The sequence below is a fragment of the Ochotona curzoniae genome, unplaced genomic scaffold (genome assembly GCF_017591425.1).
Source record: "Ochotona curzoniae isolate NIBS_2020 unplaced genomic scaffold, NIBS_Ocur_1.0 contig_4105, whole genome shotgun sequence".
Taxonomy (NCBI): Eukaryota; Metazoa; Chordata; class Mammalia; order Lagomorpha; family Ochotonidae; genus Ochotona; species Ochotona curzoniae.
In genome coordinates this window covers 1,395,856-1,422,966 of record NW_024466129.1, presented here as the reverse complement: position 1 = coordinate 1,422,966, position 27,111 = coordinate 1,395,856, and the positions used below count along the sequence as shown (strand labels likewise).

Sequence of the window (27,111 nt, the reverse complement as noted above, 5' to 3'; positions counted from 1 at the left end):
TTCATCTTGTATGTCATTGAGCCTTGTTATGAGATTATGAGATTATTTTTTCTTCTCATTTATTCTTTTTAAAAATATATTTTTATTTTGAATTTTTGAGTTATGTGGTACAATTTTGTATAGGCTGGGAATTTCGCCCAAACTCCCAGCCCTCAACAGATTTTCTCCATTTTACTACAATAGTGTAGAACTTCATAAGGAATCATAATTCAATTAGTCTCTTATTTAAGTGTACCTCAACATTGCTGGTACAGACAATGTCAGGCAGTCCAGCATCCCATTGTCTACACATGGCCAACAGTTTCATTGGGAATCCATCTTCTGTCTGGAAGCAGGGATGCATGTTCCATTATTCCCCTACATCTGTGTGTGATAGACCCCAGTACTCCATCATACACACTTCCGTAATTGAGAAGCCATGAAACCAGATCAGCAACTGTATGAGTTAGAACAGCCAAAACTACAACAACAAGAACAACAACATCAACAACAACAAATTACAGCACCATGAAAAAACACGCCGCTGAATGACTAACACATGAGTGACAAAAAAGGAAACACAGAAGTCTCTTGGGGAACTGACACATGAGTGACAAAAGTCTCTTGGGGAAAATGATGTCGCCATGTAATCCATGAACCAGTAATGAATTTGAAAAGAGAAAATGAATTATTTGGAATAAACAAAACTGAAATGAAAAACATCAAAACACACAGGATACAGCCAAAAAACCAAGCAAACAAACAAAAACAGTATGAATCGGATTATTGAAATCACACATATGGTATTTGTTCTTTTGTGATTGACTTATTTCACTGAGCAGAATGGTTTCTGGTTGGAACCACCTGATTATAAATGGTATAATTTCATTCTTCTTAACAGCTGAATAATATTCCATGGAGTAGATGTACCACAGTTTCTTTAACCACTCTTCCTTGGAAGCACATCTGGATTGTTTCCATGTCTTTGCTATTGTAGATTGTGCCGCTGCAAATATAGAACTACAGATCCCCTTCTCATATGCAGATTTCACATCTATTGGGTATATTCCTAGGAGCGGGATAGCTGGGTCATATGGCAGGTTTATTAGCAATTGTCCAAGCACTCTCCATACTGATTTTCACAGTGGTTGTACTAGCCTACACTCCCACCAGCAGTGAAGGAGGGTGCCTTTCTCCCCACTCTTGTTTCATTCATCATGGCCCTGGAAGCATTATATTAGAACATTTCTAACTCTGACTTAGTACTCATTTTGTAAACTTTCTCTATCCCCATCCCTCCTAGCCTTTAGTAATTACAATAGGGTGATTAATTCAATTTCAAAATATTTTATTCACATAAAGTGAATACATCACACATATTTTACAATATAGTTTTAGAGATACAGTGACATTTCCCCTGCCATTCCTCTGTCTCCATTCCCCACCCATTACCTAGCCTTTCTCTCTTTTTAAAAATTTTACAAGAGAATACTTTGTGTTCACTTCTGAATCCATTATGCAAATTCAATGACCAGAAAGTAAAAAAGGCTGATTCTCAGGAGTGTGGACAGACTCAGGAGTGTGAACAGAGTCAACTATAAGAATGTCGACCTGGGTCCTACAGACCACATTCTGTACTCTACGCATTAGTTGCCAGCAACCAGGGAACACACGTGGTGTTTGTCCATTTGGGACGGTCTTAATTCACTGAGCGTACTGGTTCCCAGCTGCATCCATTTTACTGCAGAAGACTCTGTTTTAGGGCTGAGTAGTATTCCATGGATTTTCCCCCACATACTCCACATAGGAAACTTTCTGTGTGGCTTATTTCATTTGCTGTGCTATCCTTAAAATTCACCCATTTTGCTGCATATTCCAGAATTTCACCATTTAAAGGCAAATAATACTCAGGCGTGTATATAAATCACAGTTTATTTATGCATTCGCCTTTTGATGGAAACCTGGGCTGATTGCATGTGTTGGCTGTTGTGAACAGTGTTGTAGTCATGTGGATGCACGCTCCAGTCATGTCTTCTGGATGTACACTCCATCACGTCTGTGGATGTACACTCCATCACGTCCGGTGGGTGTATACTCCATCACGTCCTGTGGATGTACACTCCATCACGTCCTGTGGGTGTACACTCCATCACGTCCTGTGGGTGTACACTCCATCACGTCCTGTAGGTGTACACTCCATCACGTCCTGTAGGTGTACACTCCATCACGTCCTGTGGGTGTACACTCCATCACGTCCTGTGGATGTACACTCCATCACGTCCTGTGGGTGTACACTCCATCACGTCCTGTGGGTGTACACTCCATCACGTCCTGTGGGTGTGCACTCCATCACGTCCTGTGGGTGTGCACTCCATCACGTCCTGTGGGTGTACACTCCATCACGTCCTGTGGGTGTGCACTCCATCACGTCCTGTGGGTGTGCACTCCATCACGTCCTGTGGATGTGCACTCCATCACGTCCTGTGGGTGTGCACTCCATCACGTCCTGTGGGTGTACAGTCCATCACGTCCTGTGGGTGTACACTCCATCACGTCCTGTAGGTGTGCACTCCATCACGTCCTGTGGGTGTACACCCCATCACGTCCTGTGGGTGTAGAGTCCATCACGTCCTGTGGGTGTGCACTCCATCACGTCCTGTGGGTGTGCACTCCATCACGTCCTGTGGGTGTGCACTCCATCACGTCCTGTGGGTGTGCACTCCATCACGTCCTGTGGATGTACACTCCATCACGTCCTGTGGGTGTACACTGCATCACGTCCTGTGGGTGTAGAGTCCATCACGTCCTGTGGGTGTACACCCCATCACGTCCTGTAGGTGTGCACTCCATCACGTCCTGTGGGTGTACACCCCATCACGTCCTGTGGGTGTACACCCCATCACGCCCTGTGGGTGTACACTCCATCACGTCCTGTGGGTGTACACTCCATCACGTCCTGTAGGTGTGCACTCCATCACGTCCTGTGGGTGTACACTCCATCACGTCCTGTAGGTGTGCACTCACTCCATCACGTCCTGTGGGTGTACACCCCATCACGTCCTGTGGATGTACACTCCCATCATGTCTTCTGGGTATTTATTACCAATATAGATTTTATTGGAATGTATGATTGTTGTAGCACCTAGGTTTTTTTCAAATGATCTCTTTTTCAGCATGGATATACACATTTTTATCCCCAACAACAGTGCACAGAAGTTGCCCTTTCTTCATATTTCTGTATCCATGTGTTATTTTCAGTGTTTGTGATAATAGCCGGTCTAACGTGGATGACATACTATCTCATGGTGGTTTCCTGTTAAGTTTATCAGAGCTCTTTTGGAAATCTGTGTTCCTGATGGACAATTATGTTATTTCTTCTCTATTTATTTTCTTTTACTATCTGTCTTACTTTGGTTTTCACCCACCTGTATTCCACCTATGCTTCCTGATGTTGTCAAGGACCAGCTCATGCCTCACAACTCATAAGACTAATATTCAGGATTTACTAAGAGCTTCAAAAACTCAACAAATGCAAAATAAACAACCCTTTGAAGAAATGGGCAAAATAAATTAGCAAGCATTAAAAAAAAAACAAATTGAAAAGTCCAATTTACATATGAGAAATGCTCAGGCTCCTTAGTTATTAGGGAAATGCAAATAAAAACCAGACAGAAGTTCCAGCTAACTTCAAGGAGAGTGACCTGCATTGAGAAATCTACCAACAACACCTGCTGCCACGGACATGGGGAAAGGCACTTCACTTTTTGTGTAATGAAAGTCCATACACTGAGTGCTCAGACAACTGAAAATTGATCTACCACATGAGCAGGTTATACCAGTCCTGGGAATATATCCAAAGGAAGAAAAATCTGCAGCCCATAATAGCAAAGACATGGAAACAAGCCAGATGCCCATAGGAAGAGGAATGGAGGTAGAAACTGGGGTTACATCAATTCTGTGGAATACCTCTCAGGCATTAAAAAGAATGAAATTTGACCATTTGGACAAAATGGCTCCAACTGGAGACCATTATGTTTAGTAAAATAAGTCAATCCCAAAAGGATAAATATCGCATGTTCTTTCTGATAAAAGGCAAACTGCATGCAAAATATAAAACAAATAGATATATAGGTGAGCAAGTGTATACCTCCATTTTTGTAGATGAATTGTCAAATGAAGACAGAAAAATGGGAAGTGAAGATACATTGCAGTGTATATTTCTATTTGTGAATAATAGGAAGACTCCCAATAAACCAGATAAATACATCTTGACAATTTGATATAAGATTTTCTATCATTCTGTATACCTACAATGTCATGAAGCACTTCAGTAGCAGAATGTTAACCCTGTAACAGTTACCAAAGGACTGTAGTACTGCGAAATATGGGGAGAAATGGTGGGAGGGGAAAAGAGGCAGGTACAGGGGGAATCTGTACACCTATACAAGTGTCTCATGGAAAATAGTAAAACTAACGCTTAAACGAATCAGTTAAAAAGTCTTTACTATAACATTTTACACTAAGAAGAAAAGAAAATGTTTTGTATTCTGTGAATTCTCATTGTACATTACATGATTCTTTCCTGGCACACTACATTCTTTTATTTTATTTTTGTCATGTGGTGACTTGATGTAAATGTTTTCTCAATCACCGTGAGTTTCTCTGCTTAGTACAGAACTAAACAAGTAAGGTTGGCCAATGCATATTTTTGTGAAAAATAAATAATCTCCCTTGAAGTGACTTAGCAGGTGGACAGAGATAACAAAATTCCCAAAGAAAGCTTCACACAGTGTCTGCATTTCTTTTTCCAAAGGGATGCAGCATTTGAAAGATAGTATGTTCATATTAACAATATGTCTCATTAATTTGTGAAACATTTCTTTTGTGAATTTAAGTCCTGCCCCCAGGGATTTTTTTTTTTTTGGTTCACACGAATAATTTGGAAACAATTATCCAAGAAATCTTATTTTCACTGTTTTCTGGAAACAGTTAATATGTACAGAGTTGGTAAGGCAATCCTAAAAAATCATAATGATTTGCACACACAACCCAAACAATTACTGTATTATTATCTACCACAATTTCCTTGTACACAGATTACCCTGTACAGAGCACAATGAAGCTACAGCATAGATTCTCAGTCTGCCTCTCAGCTGGGATTATAAACAGAAGACACCTGTGACCGGGCGGGTACTTCAGTCTTCTGAACTTGGACCCGAGACAAAAGCTCACGAAACTTCTCTGTGAGGCTACTATCAATTGAAAACATAACTCTTGTGTCCTGTCCTAGTCTTCCTGGAGAGAAATTAAAGCTATTTGAGGCGGGTGGAGTGTGACAGTAGGAAATGCCTCTAAGTCTAGACACACAGACATTTGGATGTTCCTAAAGTTCTTTTTTGAACTGATTGTTTTCCTGTCAAATATTCAGAGCAGAAACCACTCTAAAATTACAATAAGTCGTACTCTTTATGAGATTTTCCTCATCTTCTCTGTCTCTACCATTGTGACTTTCAAAGAAATTAAATACAACTTAAAAGAAACTTTTCCAAAGTCTCAAGCACTTTAGTGGCAGCACAATGTGCACCATTATTTTCTTAACTGAAGTGTTTTTTTAAAAATTGTTTTACACAAAGCAATTCCATAGCTCATGTATTTCCATTTCCACTGTCCCCATCCTCCTCAATGTTCCCCCCTTTAGAAACTATCACAAGTCCATAATTCTTCCTTTTGAGTGTCATGACGTTGTAGGAATAGGCAATGGTAGAAAGGCTAGCATCCTGTTGTCAAGGTACATTAAAGCTCCACTGGGAGTCTTTGATTCAGGAGTCGAGATGCATGCTGCTTCTCAGTATGTTGGTCTTCCTCACACTGTTCAAGATGAATGTATTTTTCTTGTGGAGGTGGATGGTGTGACTTGGCACTGGAAAGCACCATGCAAGGCATGGGGAATATAAGTGAGAGAAGTAAAACTGAAGCAGGGAAGAAAAAGAATTAAATCAGGGATAACATGAGTGTCATTTCACAGCACGGATTTACACTAGAGCATATACCCAAACTTTAGGAGACACCACTTTACTCCTTGTTACAACAGGAGCTACCAAGACGACAGAAAATAGCAAATGATGGTGAAAATGTGGAACACAACATCCTTGAAAAGAAGCAGTAAAAGATGATAGTTATGGGTTTGTAAGACACGTAACTGATGAATTGTAGGTGTTATTGCCAAATAGTACAGGATTTTGTTTTGATCTGTGTGAAATGGTAGACCTAACAGCTTATTGTTTTATTGTTGAAAATTACACGGGGATTAAATGGGGATACAGCCAACTAGATGTCAGTTTTGAAATCCCTCCCTAAAAATAAACTCCAACAATTGGGTAACTATCTACAATGGAATATAGCTTTGGGAGGGCTCAAGAGTCCAGCTAAGAACCTATAGAAACATACTGGGGAAAAAAGTAGCCACACAGAATGAAGGGTTGAGCTTGGGGTTAGGGCACACCAACCTCAACCACATAGTGGTGCCACTGTTGTTCTGAGGTGGCATCGTCTGCATGGGATTACCACAGTTTCCACCACCGAGGAAACAAATAGTTGTTTTGACTATTTACAGTGGTTATCCTGTGAGCTCCCTGGATTGGGAGGTGATGTGTCATCCCATACACCCTGGCTCCTTCAGACCAGAAACCACTGGGGTGGTGCCCTGACTGCCACCACTTCCCACAATCCTGAAAAAGCTGCAGACCCTGACTCGATAGCAGCATGTAGTCTGCCCATTGAGAGAATTTGTATCCCGGATTATGCAGCCACGGTTGTTCCAGGAATGTTCACATTTGAGGTGCTTACTTCAAGGCCACTCTGTCATTGGACCCATGACTGCAGTGAACGGGCTGGTGCCCTGGTCCCTGGAGCAGTGGTAGACCTCCACACATCTGTGTGCTGGGCTTCCACTTTGTGGTGAATTCTTGAGCCTTACACGTTCTTTCTAATGTAGTGCAGGAAGTATCTGCATGAGGGCACCAAAGCCATTGCTGGACCCAAGATCCACCCATGTCACTGTGCTGAAGGCCTCACACATGGCTACTTCAGGGATGCCCGTGGCACCCTAACAATCTCCAGTGTGCCTGTAAGGAACTCAGAACAATGAAGACTTTACTCAAGCATGAGCTTTCCTTTCCGCTGTCTTGGGTGTCGCTGAAGAAATCTACAGCCTTGGCTACTAAGGAGGCCAACTTTGCACATTTGCCTAAGGACTATGTCAAGTGCCTTTACTGGATCGTGAAGGTCCTTGCTCATGCAAAACAGTCCGGGAAGCCTGGAAGCGATGATTGCTCTGTTAGACGTGCAGATATCATTGAGAAAAAATCACAAATACAACTTACAGTAACCGGCAACACATAAGCGGGATCTACAAAGTGCCTCACAAAGACTTCAAACAATCACACTAAGGAAACTTGGGAGCCAAAAGAGAAAACATCAGAAATCAAGAAAACTGGATGATCAAAACCAGGTGCTCAATGGAGGGGAAGAAATAGCAAAAAGGAACCAAATAATTTGCAGAGAAGAAAGATATACTGAATGAAATGAAAATTGTGTAGGAAGCACAATAGTAGGTCTGATCATGCAGAAGAAGGAAAAACTGTGTGTGATGTTCACACACACACACACACACACACACACACACACACACACACACACACTCACACACCTAGAAGAGAAAAAAGGAAAGAGAATGACAGGAATGACCTACTGGATTTTTGGAAATGTCAACAAGGTAGCTAACACATGATAGAAGTTTCAGAAAATGAATCTAAAGAGAAAAGAGAAGACAGCTTATTGAGGAAATGACAATGGTACTAGTTAAATCTAGGGAGGTCAAAGCATTTGAGTGCATGAGTCTCAAAGATCACCCAACAGTGTCCAGCCCAAGGAAGACTTCGTCAAGACATAGTCATGCACTACATAAGGAAATTCTGACCAATGATACAGTTTTGATCCAATGGTATTTTCACTGATGCTGAGAGTGAATTCTGCATCGCCTTGTGAAGTCAGAGCCCTCATGCTATCAGAGCCCATCATGTTGCTCACATGTCTGTGGTGACACCAATTGAAAATCCTTACTGTTGGTGGTGTAAAAGTTAAAATTCCTCTGCTGTGGGTTGCTTTTGTTGTTTATTTTAAAGAGAGTTAGAAGGCACAGGGTGTTGGCTCAGTGGCTAAGTCCTCACCTCGCAAGTGCCAGGATCCCATGTGAGCACTGGGTTGTGTTCCAGCTGCTCTGCTTCCCTTCCGGCTCCTTGCTTATGGCCTGGGAAAGCAGTCGAGGACGGCCCAAAGCCTTGGGACCCTGCACCCATGTGGGAGACCCAGAAGCTGCTCCCGGCTCTTGATTTCAGACTGGCTCAGCTCCGCCTGGTGTTGTGGCCACCTGGGGAGTGAAACAGTGGATAGATCTTTTTCTCTGTTTCTCCTCCTTTGCTCTGTAAATCTGCCTTTCCATTAAAAAACAAACAACACACAAAAACAAACCTAGAGTTAGAGATGGGGATTTGCTGCCAAATGGCAGCAACAGCTGGATCTGCGTCAGGCTAAATCCAAGAGATTGGAATCCCATGCTGGTCAGCTGCAGAGGTGTCGGGGGCTCTAAGACTTGGGCCTTCCTGCAATGTCTTCCCTGGTGCATTAATGGAGATCTGGGAGCTAGATTAGAGGTGGGGCAGCTGGAACTTGAACTGGTACTCATATGAGGTGCCAGTGCCACAAGTGACAGCTTAACTTGCTATACCACAAAACTGGTCCCTGCTGTAGGTTTTGTAGAAGTACAATTAAGTACAATAAATAATACTTAATAATGATAGTATGTATCTACGGCATAAGTTTATTTATTAAAAAATTATTTATTTGTTTTTATTGGAAAGTCAGATTTACAGAGAGAAGGCGAGACAGAGAGAGACAGAAAGAAAGATCTTTCTTTAGAGGGCTCATTCCCTAAATGGCTGCAATGTCCAGAGCTAAGCAAAGCCAGGAGCCAGGAGTTTCTTCCATGTCTTCCACATGGGTGCAGGGTGCCAAGGCTTTGAGCTGTCCTGACATGGGCTTGTGTGACATGTTTGCAATAGGGGCACTAGGCCGTAGCACGTAGCTTAGGTGTGTAGTGTCTGCCATCTAGGTTTGTGTACTCTATGATGTTCGCACAATGAGAAAATCACCTGGTGACACATTTCTCAGAACATATCCCTACCATTGAGCATCACATGACTCTATAATCAAATACTTAAAAATCAAAGCAAAGAGTCTTGAAAGTGTCAAGAGAACAGAGGTTCCTCACATACAAGGAAACCCCCACGGAGATCAAAGTAGATTTCTCAGCAGCCACATAGCAGCCCAGGAAAGAGTGGGATGATATTTTCAAAATACTAGAGAAAAAAAAAAAAGCTGCCAACCAAGATGCTTCATCCAGAAATGAAAGTAAGAGAATGACTTCTCTAAGCAAATAAAGTCTGAAGGAGTTTATCATCACAAGGTACATTTTTAAAGTAGGTTACGAGGAGTTCTTGGTGCTGAAACACAAGCACACTAAAACAGTAGCATGAAAATGTAAGTCAAATTCAGAATACCTGAGTACTGTGGTGGTATACTCAGGTACTGTGGTGTGTAAACTTAGAAGACAACTATTAAAAGCAGTAACTAGCTATAATAATTGCTTAATGGCTACACAAATGATTATAAAGGATGTAAACTGTGATGACAAAACCAAAATGTGTGTGGCTAGAAGCAAGCAATTTTTATGGAATTAAAGTTATTAGTGTAAAATCAAGATATAACTGTGTTATACGTAAGCCTTATTGTAATCACAAAACAATGATCTAGTAGATGTAACAAAAGCCAAGCCAGAAGTCAAAGCAGAGCATTCCAGAAAATGACTACCTCAGAGGGGTGGCATGGAGAAACAAATATCCACAAAATACCCAGAAAAGAATAAATAAAGCAGCAATAGTCAGTTCTCATCTGCTAATAAGTATGTTAAAAATAAACTCTTTGATAAATGAATAGCATAGCTAAATGTATTAAAAATCAAGAATCAACTACCTGCCACTTAGAAAAGAGTCACTTTAGCTTAAAGGAGACATATATACTGCAAGTAAGTCTATGGCCAAAAGATAATTTATGCAAATTTAAAAAGACAGAAGCTGTTTATAAGTCCAACACTGAATAAAGAATACATATGATAAAGGGGCGAATGCAGCAAGAGGATATAACAATTACGAGTATTTGTATGTATAAACATAGTCCAATGTTAACCCAAATAAAAGGGGGGATACACAACAATGCAAAAACAGTAGGTGGCTTCAGTACCCAAACTTCAGCAATGAACAGATCACTTGGACAGGTAACTCATAAGGACATGTTAGACTTGAAGTATAGTTTACATCAAGTGGATCCAAATACGGATAGAAATATTCCTCCCAGCAGAAGATTCCATGTTTTTCTCAAGTGCACACAAAATATTCTCTGGAAAAGGACATACATTAGACTGCAAAAGAATCCTGAATAAAGCTTGGAAGCTGGAGGGGCCAGTATTGTGGTGCAACAGGCTAAATCACTGCTTGGTGAAGTGCTAGTTCAAGTCCCAGCTTCCTCACTTCTCATCTGGCTTTCTGCTCATGGACCTGGGGAATGGCAGATGGGAAGTCAAGCACTTGAGTTCCTGGCACCCCACAGGAGACACCCTGGCTTCAGCTGGTTCCAGCCTGGAGATTACATCAGTGAATGGAGGATCTCTTTTTCCTCTCTGTTTCTGCTTCTCTATTTTCGCTATTCTACCATTCAAATAAATGAAAAAAAAATCTTGTAAAAATTTTAAGAGAACATGGAAGCCATAGAAAACATATTTTCCAAACACAATGGTATGAAACTAGAAACCAGTAACAGAAAGACTACTGGAAAATTCACTAATATGTGAAAATAAACATCGAACTCATCAAACTTATGAGTCATAGAAGAAGTCTAAAGGGAAATTAAAAAATATCCCATGTGCATTTCCCTTTTCTAAAATTATAGCATGATGGTCAAATTGGTGGTAACTAATTTTTAAAGGAGCTCGCAGGGCTCGTAGGGCTCTGCATTAGGTGATTGCGTTATAATCTTCTTCACCTCTACTCCAAAGGGATCTGGGACTCTGCATCTGTACTCAGGCGTTTAAAGTAGTTTATTAGAATTTATACAAACATAATATTCTCTAACTCTACATGTGTTAATAATTAAGGAGAGGACTGGAAAATATGTCACTGGCTCATCTTGTGTGATTTACTGTGCAAATCAGCAGTTAAAATTGTCTTTGAGACCTAGCCTGCAAGATGTACTAGAATGGCCTCCATTCCACAACAAAGCCCACCATGTCTCAAAATCCTTGGGTGGCCCTTTGGCTCAGAGCTTAAGATGCTGCTGCAGATGTTCACATCCTGTCTCAGGGCGCCTGTTCTGATGTCCTGGCTCTCTTCCTGATCCAGCGTCTTGTTCATGAGCACTCGGGGAGGCGGCAGAAGACAGCTCAGCAGAGTCTGCCTCCTGGATGTGTTCTAGGCTCCCGGCTTTGGAATGGCCCAATTCCAGCCGATGCAGGTATCTGGGGGAGTGAACCAGCAGATGGGAAATACCAGTCTCTGTCTTACTCCTTCTTTCTGTTTCACTGTCTTCCAGATAATTAAAATTAAAAAAAGAAGCTATTTTGGGGGCCAGTGCTATGGCATAGTAGGCTGTTTCTACCTATGGTGCCAACACCCTATATGGGTGTTAGTTTGTGTTCTAGCCATTCCACTTCTGATCTGTATCCTTGCTCATTGTCTGAGAAAGCAGTGGAGGATGGCTGAAGTTCTCAGGACCCTGAACCCATGTGGAAAACCCAGAGGAAACTCCTGGCTTTGAATCAGCTCAGTTCTAGCTATTGCAGGTATTTGGGGAATGAACCAGTGAATGGATGAAAACCCCCCCGTCTCCTCTCTGTAGCTCTGATTTTCAAGTAATGATAAGGAAGAATGTTTAAAAACCCCACTATTGACCTTCAGTTGATTATTTTCCACTATAACTGTTGTTTTCATGAAGTTGTCATCTATAAGATGGGTAAATTTTTCAGAATAATCTCTAATGTTCTCCTAAATCTAACATTCTCCTACAGAAATAGTCATATTTCAGTAAACATTTTGTCACTATCAGCTCTGTTACCAGCATCATTGTGATTCCATGGGCAGAAGTATCACATGGCTAACAGCAACTGTCGAAGGTAAGACGTCTGGAGGGGAATGTTGGCGTGTCATTCGTTAGCTGTGGGGCTGGGGCGGGGCTCTAAGCATTGAGGCCTCAAAGCAGAGATGGGAATAACAATATCCAGTCCACAAAATCACTGAGTGGAGAGTTCATATTTGCAACTGAATTAGAAAGTGTCTAGAGACTTACAAGAATTAATTACGTGTTGACTATTACTCTTTATGGCTTTAGGGTAATTCATGATTCTGTTATCTTTCTTTGTATGAAAAGTATAATATTTGAGAAATAGTATTCATACATTTGTGTAAGATTATATCAGTGTACATACAATAAGAGATTTTTAACATTTACAAAATGAGCCACTGTATTATTCTGCCGAGTGACATCCAAAGATCTTCGTCAAATAAAATATTGCTTTACTTTGTCTAGAGAAAATCAGTTACAACAGGATGAACTGTGTCAGATATAACAGACAAGCAAAAGGTTCATGAAAAATACATGTTATGGAAAGACAATTTTTTGGCATCAAAAAATTTGGTTTTAAATTGCATTGTTCACAAAGTGTTTGAAGCATCTTTGCACAGTTGCAAGTGGGTGAGATTTCTCTTCTGTCCAGGAACCTTCTGGTTTCCTCCTGGCCTTATCCAGCCACATCAGATCACAAGTTCTTGGCCAGGCCAGATTTACATAAGGTCCTCCTGCTAAGGTCTCCTTGTCACCAATCATGTTGCTCTCCAGTCTATCTCTACTCTACATCCATTGTGATGACACAACTTCATAGCTTGACACTCTTGGATGATTTTCCACTGACCTCCCAATAGAATGAACAAGGTGTGTTGCATATAGACTACTAGTTGCCCCTAATATCTTTTTCTTCTTTTTCATCAGTAATAGGAGGGAGAGTACTTGTACTCAGATAACAAGTCACATTTCCTAGCATCCTTTGCAGCAGAAATAATTGTATGACTAAAATCTTGCCAAGAAGAAAGACATATAGTACATATTCTTCTGTATAGCTAAAATGGTTCTAGTACCTTAGCTCTAATGGGTTGCGATCGTTTCTAATGGTCATCTTTCCATTTGTTTCTTGTTTGTAGTCCTTGCAAACATTCTGTCTGAATTAAGGTCTTTCATGTGTTACTTATTTCACTCTTTATCTAGTGGAGCTTGAAGCCCCAAACTGTAATGTAATGTTCATTAAAAGATGCTCTCTCAAACATAAAGAAAGGAAGGACAGAAAAAATGAAGGAATGAAAGAAAGAAAAGAGAAAGAATGGGTGGGCACAAGGAAAATAGGAGGGGGAAAAAGGAAGGAGGGATGCCAGGGAGTAACAGAATGCCATTATACTGTTAGAATTAGAGAATGCCATTATACTCCTAGGATTGTATCTGTGAGATACATTGACTTTGTTCCCATTACATCAATGCTACATTAACATAAAAATAAAACATACTAAGACAAAAGTTTAGAGTGTAGCATCTAGCAAAGTTTAAAAGGGAGCTACTCTTTTTCTGTCGCTCTATCTCCACACCTAACAGAAATAGTGACCAAATGTGAGGTGGCCGTCTCAAGGCCTTGCACCAGGCTACAGAAAAAAGGCCAAGCAACGTAGCTAGCTGAGCTGGAAGTCAGAATGAGCTGGGTCTTTGATGATTCCTCCACGATGGAGTTAGTCTGGACTGCTTCCTTCTGGACTCAAGATGAGAGAAAAATAGCTGCTGTGTGTAACTAATGGTTGAATGATTTCTACTTCCTGTGGTCATGCACAGTTTCTAACTGCAGCCTGTGGCTTATGATCTGTTGTTCTATATTTCTTTAGCCTCTCCCTCATCATGTGTAGCTACCCACTTCTGCCTCAGCCCTCAAATATTCACATCTCAAGCAGAGTCAATTACTCTCAATTCCCTAAATCTCTTTTATGTTTTCACTGTTTGAAATATGTCTCAACTTTTAGGTTTCTATTTTCTTGCTTTCATTATTGTTTATTCCAGAAATGTTTCCCTTTTTATTCCAAGTCCGAGCAGCTAGACCCTCAGCGTGTTTCCACGAATCATTTTGTACTTTATGCTTTGTCTGTTATCAACTGTAATTTCCGAGCCACTGAGGGATTTCTTATGCCACATAGTAGATTTATGCGTGGCGTGTGCAAGTCCATCAGTACATACGTGGGGAGCAGAGAGTGAATGAGTGGCAGAAAATGATGGACTTACCCTAGGTACCCACTTGTAACGGCTTTCACTGCACAGTTCCTGTGGAGGAGCTCCGTGGGCCTTTCCTTTCTTTGCTATCACAAGGAAAGCCTCCAGTTCCCCAGAAGCAACAGCAGATAGCAGATTTCCACTTTGCCCCTGTGCTTTGTACGATCAACTTTTGAAATACATACTCCTTATTCTTTCTCCTCCTTCTCACCAGTCCCGCGTGCCGTGGCTTAGTAGAGAATCCATGTACTGATGAGCGCTTCTTCAGAAAAAAACATCCTCTCGAAGCCAACCCAATTCCAAGGAGTCAGCTTAGCTTTCTGAGATCACGGAATGGTTCAGAGATGTGTCTGCAGTGTTAGATGCTGCCCTGAGGCCTCAACTCGATGTGCAAGCTTGTCTGTACTTCCCACCCCCAGTGTTTATACGAACATTCATGCTTTTTGTTCTCTTTCTGAAAATTTCATAAATTATCAAAAATTACCTTGCCTTGGAGTACTACATCTAAAGAGAAGTTGAAATCTAAAGAGAGGTTCAAATCTGAAGAGAGGTTCAAATCCCTTTGTAGACTTTTGTTGGCTAAGAGTGAATTATACTGCTTATGACTTGTATGATTTTGTGAATCTAAGACAAAATAATGTAAAAAATGCTATTTAGAAAACACACCTGGAATATCCACCAATTACTTTTATTTGTAATATTTTTGCTTGCAGAATAAGGAAATGGTGAAACTTATGATACTATTTTATACTCTATGAAATATGATGTAAAACTGAAAATTATAAAAACTAAGAATTGCAGATTACTCAAACTTCAACAAATTTCTTATGACTCTCTTCCATCAAGTCCTTTTTTAGAGGAACTCATACACAATAAACTACACACACACACACACACACACACAGCCTTAAGATAATGCTCATCTTATATGAAAAAGCTTATTTCAAAAAATACCTTCTGGTGAGTGTGTGTGTATAGAACAGTAGCAACGGTAGTATCATCTAACATTTTCTCTTTCTCGTGGCTTACTTTCCATGGTTTCACTTATCCATGGTCAACCATGGTCTGAAAACATTAAATGCAAAGTCTGGAAATAAACAATGCATGGATTTTAAATCCTGCACCACTCAGAGGATCGTGATCAAAGTGTCATTACTCTTTGCTCCCGTACATGTATGCTGAGTATGCCACTCACCAAGTCACCTAGCCATCCTGGCTTATTCCAGGTGGAGCATGGCAGTATAGGAATGCTGACATTCAAGCAGCATTTTCAGTAGTCTAACGACATTCACATTTCTGTTACTTGGAATGACTTGACCTTATATTTTGTCACTGAATAAAGAAATGCTTCCTTAAGTTTCTTCTTTTAAGGTAAATCTGAAATAACAAAAAAAGACATTTGGGATTGAGAGCCAGAGAAACTATATTCTAACATTTACCTATCAGCTTTTACTTGTATTTGCATAAAAATTATTAAAGAAAAACGTATCAAAAAAAACTGTTTATCAACAGTTGTATTATATTTCCCCCCTTCCCCTGGCCAATGTCAGGATAAATTGGCATGTAAATAAAATTAATGGTGCATCTTAATTCTTTTAGGAGCTGTAGAAAAGTTGGTCAAAGTCAGCTAAATTTTCTAAAAGTTATTGTGGAACAATTAGATGGTTACCGATTTGAAACACCGCCAAACTAAAAGAAGTTCTACTTTTAAAACTTCAGAAATACCTTGAGTCTCACACCCATGAGTGGAAATGTGGGTGATAGAAGCCTAAGCAGAGTGACTGAGAAACAACAGATATGCAGGGTCTCAGAAGTTGTCACCACCTCCTGTACTGGATTTAGAAACCTTCTCTGTGCTTGCCTCACCTTCAAAACCCAGTATTCTATGTGAAAGACAAAACTAACTGGTATCTTTAATATAAAGATTTGGTTCTAACTAAAATATTAAAGATGGAAGTGGTGGGTTATTTAAACATTAATGAAAACCCATTCATGAAAATGGGCTTTTATTTGGAATTTCAATGAACGTGGTTGCAAGGCTGGCTGGTTGTGAATCCTATAGGCAGAGAGTAGCCCAAGTAGAGAGAGGGAGTTTAGAGGGGATTTTTGAGCCCCTGCAGGAAAGCGGAGATCTGTGTAGCCTTCCTGTGTGGTCAGATTTTATCTCCTTCCTTATGGCTTCGTGACTTTGCACAAGTCACTGTGTTCTCTGAATTTCTCTGTTTTCCTTTGTAAACTTTCACAATAAAGCTGCAGCGAAAGTTAAATTAGATAATCAATATTATTTTTCACAGTATGAAATGCTATGAACACTCAGGGTCAAGGGACCGCTGTTTTATAACAGCCCCTTGTTGGATAAACTAAGATGGTTACTCACCGCCTCAGTGGATGTGAAATTTTGAGAAATATTGGAAGGATAAAGGCCTACTAGAGCCTATCTACAAAGTAATCGTTCCTGCAAAGTTACAAGGCAAACCACAAGGAGAAGAGATTTGCTGTGGGGATAGGACTGATTGGGAAGCCTTGAAATCTAAGTCCCCAACACGCAGTAAGAGAGAGGGGGCGCTAGAGCCTTCTTCAGGGCGATGTGATGGGTTGCTGTGCTCGCAGTGACTGGGCTTGTGCTAAGCGGTGGACAGTGGTGGTGATGTGAGCGTGTGGGTGTTGGAAGCAGATAACCACAGCTCAAGTCCTTGCTCCCTTCCGCAGTGATCTGAGGCATGAGTCGGCAACCCAAATAGACTGGGCTCAAGGCAAGTTCTTCAAAATGAAGATGAACAAGCACTTACAGAAAACTAGCACCATGAAAAGAGGCAGCAAAGCCTCTGCTAGGAAACCTGTGTTAAAAGGAACTCACATGAGAAAGACGGAATTAGTCTGCAGAGGAGGAAGCCAAGCGAGCTAATCCAGGCCTGCGAGAAGGTTTGTTTCAGCCCAGAGAGACACCAAGAGTGGCTGAGCCACCGTCTCCATCTATTAATATCTACAGAATCTTACGAAAATCTCTGGGCTCTGGAGCTTCACATTCAACTCTGAGCTGAAGCTGACCTTAAAAATTGCATATTGAGTAGCAGAAAAACTAAGTATGTTGGGCAGCCAGTCGTACCACTCACATCAACTCTGAACAGACGCAGCTCCTGATGCTAAGGCGGACTGTGAAGCTTGGACTTTCCTCATTGGATTTAAGAAGAAGTCAAGAAATGCCCCACGCATCACTGACAAAAGTGAGGACACAATAAAAGCTTGTAAGCTTGAAGCCAAGAATGTCCGCCATCTGTGTGTGTGACGCCACGTGCCGTTGGTGAGTCACAGACCCTTCTAGGATTCCCACTCTTTCTGAGTAAATGGTCTGGCATGTCGTTTGGATTCTACCAGCTATAAACACAGCTCTGAAGAGGGTTATGTGGCAAACAGGCTGGCACAGGTGGTGCCTTGTTTCTGAGGCCAGTAGTGGAAGTACATTTACTTTTTAAATATTATCATTTATGTATTTGGAACTTCCACCTACCAGGAGCACCTTTTTTTTTTTTTAAAAAAAAAGATTTATTTAGCTTTTATTGGAAAGTCAGATTTACAGAGAGACGGAGAGACAGAGAGAAAGGTCTTGCATCCATTGGTTCATGCCCCAAATGGTTGCAACGGCCGGAAGTGAGCCAATCCAAAGCCAAGAGCCAGGAGCATCCTTTGGGTCTCCCCCATGGGTACAGGGTCCCAAGGCCTTGGGCCATCCTCTACTGTTTTCCCAGGCCACAGACAGGGAGCTGGATGAAAAGCAGAGCAGCCAGGACAAACACCGGTATCCATATGGGATCCTGGCATGTGCAAGGTGAGGACTTTAACCACTAGGCTATTGCGCCAGCCTGGGAGATTCTTTTTAGGAATTTGGTCATAAGCTTATCTCTCCTACCCTCAAGGTACTAAACATACTGCAATACACTATTTTTCTCCCTCCATAAGCCAGAGCAGGCTCTCCTTCTATAATGAAGAGGCCCAGCTAACATTGTGCGGGCTCTGAAATCTCCTTGTAATCCTTGGCTCCACATTTGCCTTCCATCCTTCACTGGGTATCAGGTGGTTGTGGGAAGCCCTAGCGGCATAGTGATCACATTGAACTTGTGACATAGAAAGGGCACATGTTTGTTTTCTTTCCCTCTTCGTAGTGAACTGGAGATTATGGAGAATGCAATCTTTCCTATTGTAAAATGAAAATCCCGTCTTTTCTGCTCAGGAGGCATGATCACTTTGAGGAATGAGCAGAGTCAGATGTCAGAACCGAGAACTGTCATAGGTCTCATCGTGGGACCTCGCAGCAGAACTGCTCTCATCCTTGGAGTCAGCCTTCTCTGCCTTGGAAACCTCCAGCATGAAACACAACGGTGGTTTATGGCTCCCTGTCTGTCTCCCAGAGGCTGGTGGCCACAGAGTGTAAGTGGGATGCCAACCAGAGTCGGTGGACACGTGGTGAATGTTTAAAGCAAAGTCTGTGAAGCGTTTTTGGAAGCTGTGGTCAGTGTCCTCGTCCTCAGCAGGGACAGTTCTAATGTGAATGTCTGTGCCTTCCTGGGATTCAGCACTCAGGCTTTTGTTGCTCAAGTTCTTTCTTGGAGGCGTTGGCGACAGCCTCCCGGGTGACCCCACACTAGCTCCCCTCCTTGCCCTGACACATTCTAGCAGTTCAGGACTGTCTCAGTGTGAACAATTATCACATCCTTGCCACAAGAGCAGTTCTCTCTTATTTTGAAACACACCTCCAGCCACATTTTTCAATGCCGGTGATCACATACTAAGCTCGCAACGACACACAGACGCTCGCATTCCTGTTTAAGTGAGGAAACAGGTGCTGCTTCCTAGCATCTTGAGACAGAAATGAAGGGCAGGTACAAGCATACATTTTGTTAAGAATAAAATAATTTCAAAATTTATTAAACTGCATCCAGCAAGGCATATGCACTAGGGAGTTCTGCAGTCACCGGAAAAGCAAACAAAACAAAAAGCCCTATGATGTTTGATATTTGCATCCCGTGGAGCAGACGTGACGTTGTGAGCAGGTAAGCGCAGAACGGCGTGTCAGAGGGGAGTGCTGATGTAATCATTCCGCTGGAAGAATTTGGTCAGAGGACTAGATTCCTGCAGAGTGAGCAATCACGTGAAGAGAAAGCAAACACAGCAGCTCAACAGCAGAGCGTCCGTATGCATGAGATGGCAGGAAATATGGGCAAGAATAGACTAGAAATTTGTGTTACCAAGGAGGGAGTTTCCCTTTTATTTGTCTCATAGCAGTTTTACATCATGGTTCCCTGCCCATCTTACTACTCCACAATGACACCTGGAAGACTCCTCAAACAGCCACATACGTGGTCTGGGTTTCAAGAATGTCCATAAGATGTTTGAGTAATCAGTGAGCATTGATCAGACTTGTGCTTCGTTCAGTTCTTCCAGGGGACATTCGAGGCACTAGGGATTGCTCAGTGAGCAGCACTGCTCTCCTTGCCTCAGTGTCTCGGGGTTCTTGGGTGAGGAAGACGGAGGGCTGTTATATTAATGGAGGCTAGGCTGGAGATCTCACGGTAAGTGGGCTGGAGGGAGAGGCCAAAGGCCAGAACAGTGGGACAGCCTGTGAAGAAGGGATGTGGTGCTCAGCGTATCCAGGCCTCTGCAATAAGCAAAAGGCACACTCTCTAAACTTCAGTTTCTATATATGACATACCCACAAGTAGGCAGAAAGAAGGATTACATTACAAAAATTCACTTCATGAGTCACCAAGGAGAGATGTTCTAAGCCCTGCCCTAGTCACAAATGCCTGCAACAGAAGCCAGGAACTCCACCCAGGTCTCCTGTGTGGGAAGCAGATACCGAGCACTTGAGCCATCATCGCTGCCTCCTGGGATACCTACAGGGATAGTTCCCCTGCTCCACGTCGGGGGAAGTCAGCCTTGCCAGCCCCAGGACTATCAGCGAAGACAACACAGAGAACAAGCGAACCTGATAGAGGACAAGTGTCAGGGGCTGGCATCTAGGCGTAGGGCTCAGCACTATGGCCGAGAGGGAGATGAGTGAAAAGAAGGTTGGAGAAGAGGCTGCCAGGATCTGCCTCACACTCCACTGCAGCACCCTAAAACACTGTGCCTGTCAGCTGCTCGATCACTGAGGGCAGGAACGGACAGACACAGCTTACTGACAGCTAAGGACTGATAAAAGCGCCGTAGGCAGGTGCCATCACTTCCCTTTTGCCTTCCTGGTCTGGGAGAGAACAGAGATGGAGCTGGAATTGCCTCCAGAGCCTGGGCTGAAAACATGTCTGGGAAATGGAGCTGGTAGCGTTCCAGATCAATAGGCAAAGCAGGAGAGAACCAGAAGGGTGGAAGGAGTTGGATATAGATGTGTGGCTGCGAATCCCCATTTGTTCACGCTGGGGCTTCTGAGCCGAAGAGTAGATGCCGCTTAACAGTTACGGAAGAGCTCAGCCCTGATCGACATAGGTGTCATCTGCCCCTTCTCTTCCACTTTCTCTTGCAATTTTTCTTCTCTTCTTTCGCAAGATTTATCGTTGCCCTTCTTTCACTGACTCACTAAAAGTAGGATCTGACAGTGCAGATAATTCATCCCAAAGTGCAGATTGTCTTTGGCCTTTCCACTGGACTCTGTCGTGTAATACAAGTCACAGAAATGATCTGGGGCAAAGTATGTCACAGGTTTCATTGTGTGCTGTGTCTACCCCTCTCCAGAAATGAGCTTTTCCTGAAGAGGAAAAGCCAGAGGCCCTCGAGCCGCACAGTCCAAGGGATGTCTCGATGGTTCCCAGTACTTGCTGGAAAGTGGTGAATCATCGAGGCCTTTGGACAGTCTTCTGTTAAAGTAAATTTCTTACTCAACTTTATCCGCAACGTGTGTCAAGGTTTATTGTCATTAACCGAGGGAATGGTTAGTGTTTCAGTGGGGTCAATGGTCAATGGGAAGCAGGAAATCTGGTTCATGAACAGAAGCTTGTAACCCTACTGGCAGAAGAGCTCAATGAGTGGTAAGGAGGATTCAAATTCCTCTTCCCAGAGTTTCTAGGCCTGCACCGTTAATGACACACAATCCGTCTGAAGTGCAAACAACAGCAATGAAATCTGCGATCAGGAGATGATAAGAAACCGTAAGGATTTATTTCTCTAGGAGTTAAATTAGGAAAGAAATGGAAAAAATAATTCCAATAAAACTCACTCAAGTAGAGGCATTCCTGCGGTAGTTTTCAAATAAGCAAATGGATGATATTCTTTGCCCACTCAAAGGAAATGCGCTCCTACTGAGTCCATCCTGTGCATTCTTTCAGTGATGGCAGGAGGCAGATGTGGGGGCGTGGGCCCTGTTGGGAGCAAAACACAGGGCTGGTCTCTCCTTTCACTTTCGTTCAAAAATCAAAGTGTTGTACTAGATTTCGTCCACCCAAGACAGGTGGTGGTGGAAGGGGGGATGGAGCTAGGTACCCTGGCTGTCAGTTAAGCCAAAGCATAGAGCAGGTCATAAGTCATGCTGTTCCATGCCTAAAATCTAAGAATGCGACAGAAGGAAATGCTACTGTGCAAACCCACTCAGGCAAAACTTTGTAATGAACAGGTCTGAAATCTAAGAAACGTGACAGAAGGAAATGCTACTGCGCAAACTCAGGCAAAACAGGTGCTGATAAAATCCTCTCAGAGTCATTCTTTATGCACTACTGAGTATGCTCTAATTTTTTATTTTTTTGAAGAAACGAGAGACAGTCAGGAAGATCTTCTGTCCATTGATTCATTCCCCAAGCGGCTGCAACAGCCAGAGCTGACTAGATCCAGAGCCAGGAGCCCTGAGCCTCTTCCAGGTCTCCTATGCATGTGGAGGGTCCCAAGGCTTTGGGTCATCCACCACTGCTTTCCCATGCTATAAGCAGGGAGCTGGATGGAAAGAGAGGCCGCCGGGATTAGAACTGGCACCCATATGGGATCCCAGTGCATGCAAGGTGAGGACTTTTGCCTCTAGGTTATTGCGCTGGGCCCAATACACTCTACTTTTGCCATTATTCTACTCAAAATTCTTCATCAGCTTTTTTTTTTCCACCTTCAAAGACCACCAATCATCATAAACACCAGCTATTTTTTTTTAAAAGACTATTTTTTTATTTGAAAAGATGCTTCATTGAGACGTAGAGATAGAGTGCACAGGCAATCTTTAGTCCACTGGTTCATTCCCCACATGGTTCCAAGCTAGACCAGGTAGAAGTTAGGAGCTTGGAAATTCCCCGCCACCCCGCTCCTCCAGGTCTCCCAAATGGATGCAAGGGCCTAAGAATTTGGGCCATTCTCTACTGCTCTTCTAAGATCATTAGCAGAGAACTGGATTGGAATTCAAACCAGCACCCATATGGGATGTTGACTCTGCAGTCAGAGTCTTAGCCTTATGTTCCACCACTCTGGCCCCAAGCAATGGGTATTTTAACACTCCACCACCCATTATATTTTGGTTTTCCTGTAGCGTATCACATTGTTTCAAATCTGTGCTCATTGTACAGATCTTTGACATTGATTCTGTGAATTTTCTGCCTAAAGACTGGGTTTGAAGGTGAGAGGAATCAGATGGGATAACAGGCTCTAAGGGTCTCTTGCCCATGATCCCCGCCCCCCACCTCCTTGCAGCTCTTCCCCACCACCACGGCAGGCGCTGTCTCTCTTTTCTGTCCGTCCCTCTGCTTCTGCTCCCAGCCCTACTCTGCTGGAATAAAGGACCTCATGACTGTCCCACTGCACGTGGTACTTTGGCGTACTCAACATGCTTATCCTGAAAAGAGGACTTGGCTGTGTAAAATTAAGCATTGTGTAAGAGCTAACACTTCCTTGGAGTCCCCTCCGGTCATGATGATGGAAGATCTCTCTTTCTCTCTTAAATAAATTTTGCTTTGCATAGTAAAATTGTTCACATGAAATGATGCTGCTGTCATCTTTCTGCGTTGAATTCCTTGTAACAAAGGGCTTTGTCTCTGCTGGTAGAAGTTGTAAGAGGCCAAATTCAAGAGTTGTTTGGAACTGTGATCTACACAAATAAAAAGAATATGAGAGAATATCGGATTGCTATGCAAATAAATGAAAAAAATAAAAGACTGAAAGGGTCTTTGCAGCGTCTTGGCTCCAGTTCTAATGGGGTTCTCGCTAATGGGACTATTCATTTGTTACTGTAGGCAGACCACATTAAGGGGAGTGTTCTGTATACTGATTCCGTATCACTCATTCAAACTGTGTGTGCAGATGACATTAAAGGCACTCTGTACAGAGCACTCCCTCCAGCTGGTTTACCTGCAATGCAAATGAACATAGGGGTGGGAGTCACTGATTTCAAACTTTGTGCGTGAGTCATCAGGAGCCCACAGAAAGTCTTTCCAATGTGGCCTTAATTTTTCCACTTTTTGAGGATGATTCTTTTCAGCAGTAATACAGGATCTCAAGTTCTATGAAAATATGCGATAATTTGATTTTAAGAAGCAACGTGTTTGAAGCATTCAATGGAAAAAATTATAGGTTGTTAAATATGCATTTTTCCTTAGGTGCAAATCCAGGCCAACCATGTTTAGAATGCAAGAAAGAATTCATGGAGTTGAGTAAGAACTCACTGCTTACCTGGGAAACATTCCTTTCGGGCTTCAAGACCGAGCAAGTTGTGCAGTTTGAAACTGGGGATGTGGAAGCTTACACCTAAGAAATTTCCCTTTCATTGTCAGCACAAGTCAGTGCTTGGGGAATGTCTTGTGATTCCTGCCCTTTCATTCACAAGAAGTCGGCTCAGCTCTCATTAGTTCTAGCAGTGGCTTAGGATTTTAAAAAGCCAACAGAGAACCAGAAAGCCCATGGCCCAGATCCATCCTTTGTAGCTGTTTCTGCAAAAGCAAAGCACGAGAGAGAAAGGGATAAAGGCAGAAGAGAGGAGTGTCGGAGCATGTTAATAGCGGGACCTTCAGAAATGGACACTCCTAACTCCCCAGACACACCAAAGACTGAAGAATATCTGGTCCCAGGCAGTCTTTGGGAAATCAAGTTACAGGTCCTCGATTCCCATACAACCCTTCCAAAGAATGAATTTAATGGTCCTTTCTAAATTTTACTTTAAAAAATCCTTCCTTTTTTATGTCAGAAGAAAGTCCAAAATGAGGTAAGTTTTGGGAGGGAATTTGTTGTCAGGTAGGTGGTAGTTCGGGGGTCACAAGCTTGGAAGCCACACACCAGTGTGGAACCTGAAAGGGGGTGGTACTGCGTTGTTGTACAACCACTCCCCTTGCAAGTCCCCCATAAAGGCCCCTGATAGGGAGGGGCTCTCTTGGTCCCATGGCTCTGGCACTCCGACTCTTGGCCTCCCTAGCACCTGTTTGCTGTCTGGCTTCCCGTGGACAGACTCCAAGGACAAGGCAGCCCCTGAACACGGCCCTTGTATGTCTATATTCCTCACCCTCAGTTCACTGCTTGGACCAGTCAGAGATGTGAATGCTAAGATGCTTTGTATTTCTAATTTGTGTACTTTCGAGAGTTCCAGGAGACCTGAAACCTAACGGTAATGGAAAGTGGACAGAGAAGCCAGGGAAAGGTAAATGCTTGCAGTATTTTAAGCATGCCCAAGTGGCTTGCTGCATGTCTCTTAGGATAATTTCTATTGCTGGGGAAGCTGGGACATAGGTCTTCAGTGTGACAGATGGACTAAAGGGTAAAGACCATTTGCTTTTCTTGGGGTTTTGATTCAGACTGGACTGTCATATGAACTTGTCATTTGTTCATTTCTAGAAAATCCTGTTATCACCAAGCTTGGTTAGTGAAGACTCCTTAATACAGTCTAGGCTTGTCTGCCATGATCGAACTCACATTCCGCAGCAAATTCAAATACTGGCATAGGCAAGCTCTCCTTTAATTAGATACTACTGAAGCTTAGAAAATGAGAACCTAAAGAATGGTGCTTTGGCAAGCTGACAGCTTGAGCTCAAAGTTTTTGCTGACTTTTTCTTATCTTTTTGCCTCTTGCTCTTTCTTCTAGGAAGTTCAGAGAGGAGCTTACTCTGAAGTTCTTTTGATTGCCTAAAAACAGAGATAAGATGTTGGAAATGGACCCAGATTCTGAAAGGAACGTGGCAGGCCCCCCGCCCCTGCTCGCGTCTCCCCCCACCCCTCTGATGTAGAAAGATAGTGACTTCCTTTCCTAAGCTATTTACTTAGAAGGACAGCAGGTGCTGTCCAACTCCTCTCCACAACATTTCTACTTCTTTTTATGAAATAATTCTTGATTGAGGTTTCGACTTACTCTTTTTATTCCTCTAAAATATATGTAGTAGATTCTTACTATGCATGTATTTTTTTATGTTTAAATAGTTTATTTATTTAAAAGCCAGAGAGACAGAGATTACCCATCAGCTATCCAGACACGCGGGCCAAAATCGGGAGCTGGGGACTCAGCGCGCATCTCCTACTGCTTGGCAGCCACTCACACCATCCCTGGCTGCTCCCGTACGGTGAGTGGCAGCAGGAATTTGGAACCATCAGCAGATTCAGAACTGGAATTCAGGCACTCTGATATGAGAGCCAAGTGTCCCAAGTGGTGCCAAAGCCCACACCAGTAATAGAATTGTTCAATGTTTTTACCAAAAACATTCCTAAAGATCACGTAGCAGTCATAGCTCTTGCTTTGTTAAAACTTTGGTTTGTACCACTTGAGGATTCCATAGCACCAAACACAGTGAGGACTGTATGTACTGATCTGTACATGGAAAATTTGGTGCCTGAAATTTTCATCACAAATTTAAGTGGTTGTCAAAGATATAATTTCCAGCACATTCCTCCTTGAAATGGTATAAAACATGCAAATGAAACATTGACTGCTGCTTAGGTGAGGGAAAAGGTCCCTAATCTCTGAAAGCTTCAATATCTAGCCTATGAAACGCAATGGCAACAGATGGATAAACAGTGACAAAACTCTTCATTTATACACATATGAATGGGAGTCCCAAAATGTGAGACTGAAGAAGCACCAACTTATTGTCGCCTTTATAGCACCAGGGTCATTGAAAGTCTTAGGGTCTTTGGGGCCTTTGGAGCGAAGGGTGGCACCAAGTTATGGAATGGTGAGGGTTGAAGATGTATGGCCATTGTTACCATTTGGGAAGTGTACCAGCATATGGAAGAGTCTCTCTCTCTCTCTTCTACCTGTAAATCGGCCTCTCGGATTAAAAAAACACAGTCAAATAAATAAAAATTAATAAAAGTAAATCTTGTAATATTAGCTCCCAGTCAGCAAGGAGGGAAAATCACTGGCTTTTGCAATAAATAGAGATTATGTCATTTCATGTTAGACATAGTGGTAATATAATTCTTGGGAATAGAATACTTAGAGCTAACTCGGATGGAGAAAGGTGGAGAGGAGCCGAGGTCATTTGGGACCACAGAGACATGCTGCGTCCCTCTAGATGGGGGCACAGTGAGCATTCAGGCTAACTGCTGTGTCTGTTGGAGCCAATAATATTTAAACTTTTTATGGGCTTATTGCATCGAAGAAAAACTAAATGGAAAATGCAGGATAAATGAGAGGAATTCAGGAAAAGGCAGTAATAGCACCACGGAGGCTTTCATTCTGCACTAGTTTTCAGCAAGGGATGAAGAGCTGGTATCTTACACTTCTTACCATTC

General features: G+C 42.5%; 2 long non-coding RNA genes across 2 annotated transcripts in view; both read right to left on the bottom strand.

Moving 5' to 3' along the window:
* Positions 1-27,111, bottom strand: part of LOC121159288 — an 86,159-nt gene that overhangs the window by 48,794 nt on the left and 10,254 nt on the right. The gene's annotated exons all lie outside the window — the stretch shown is intronic.
* On the bottom strand, positions 2,064-3,506 carry LOC121159287. Its single transcript, XR_005884331.1, has 2 exons — positions 3,037-3,506; positions 2,064-2,710 (listed from the first exon to the last, which is right to left on the bottom strand). It is a non-coding gene; the product is annotated as an uncharacterized LOC121159287 (long non-coding RNA).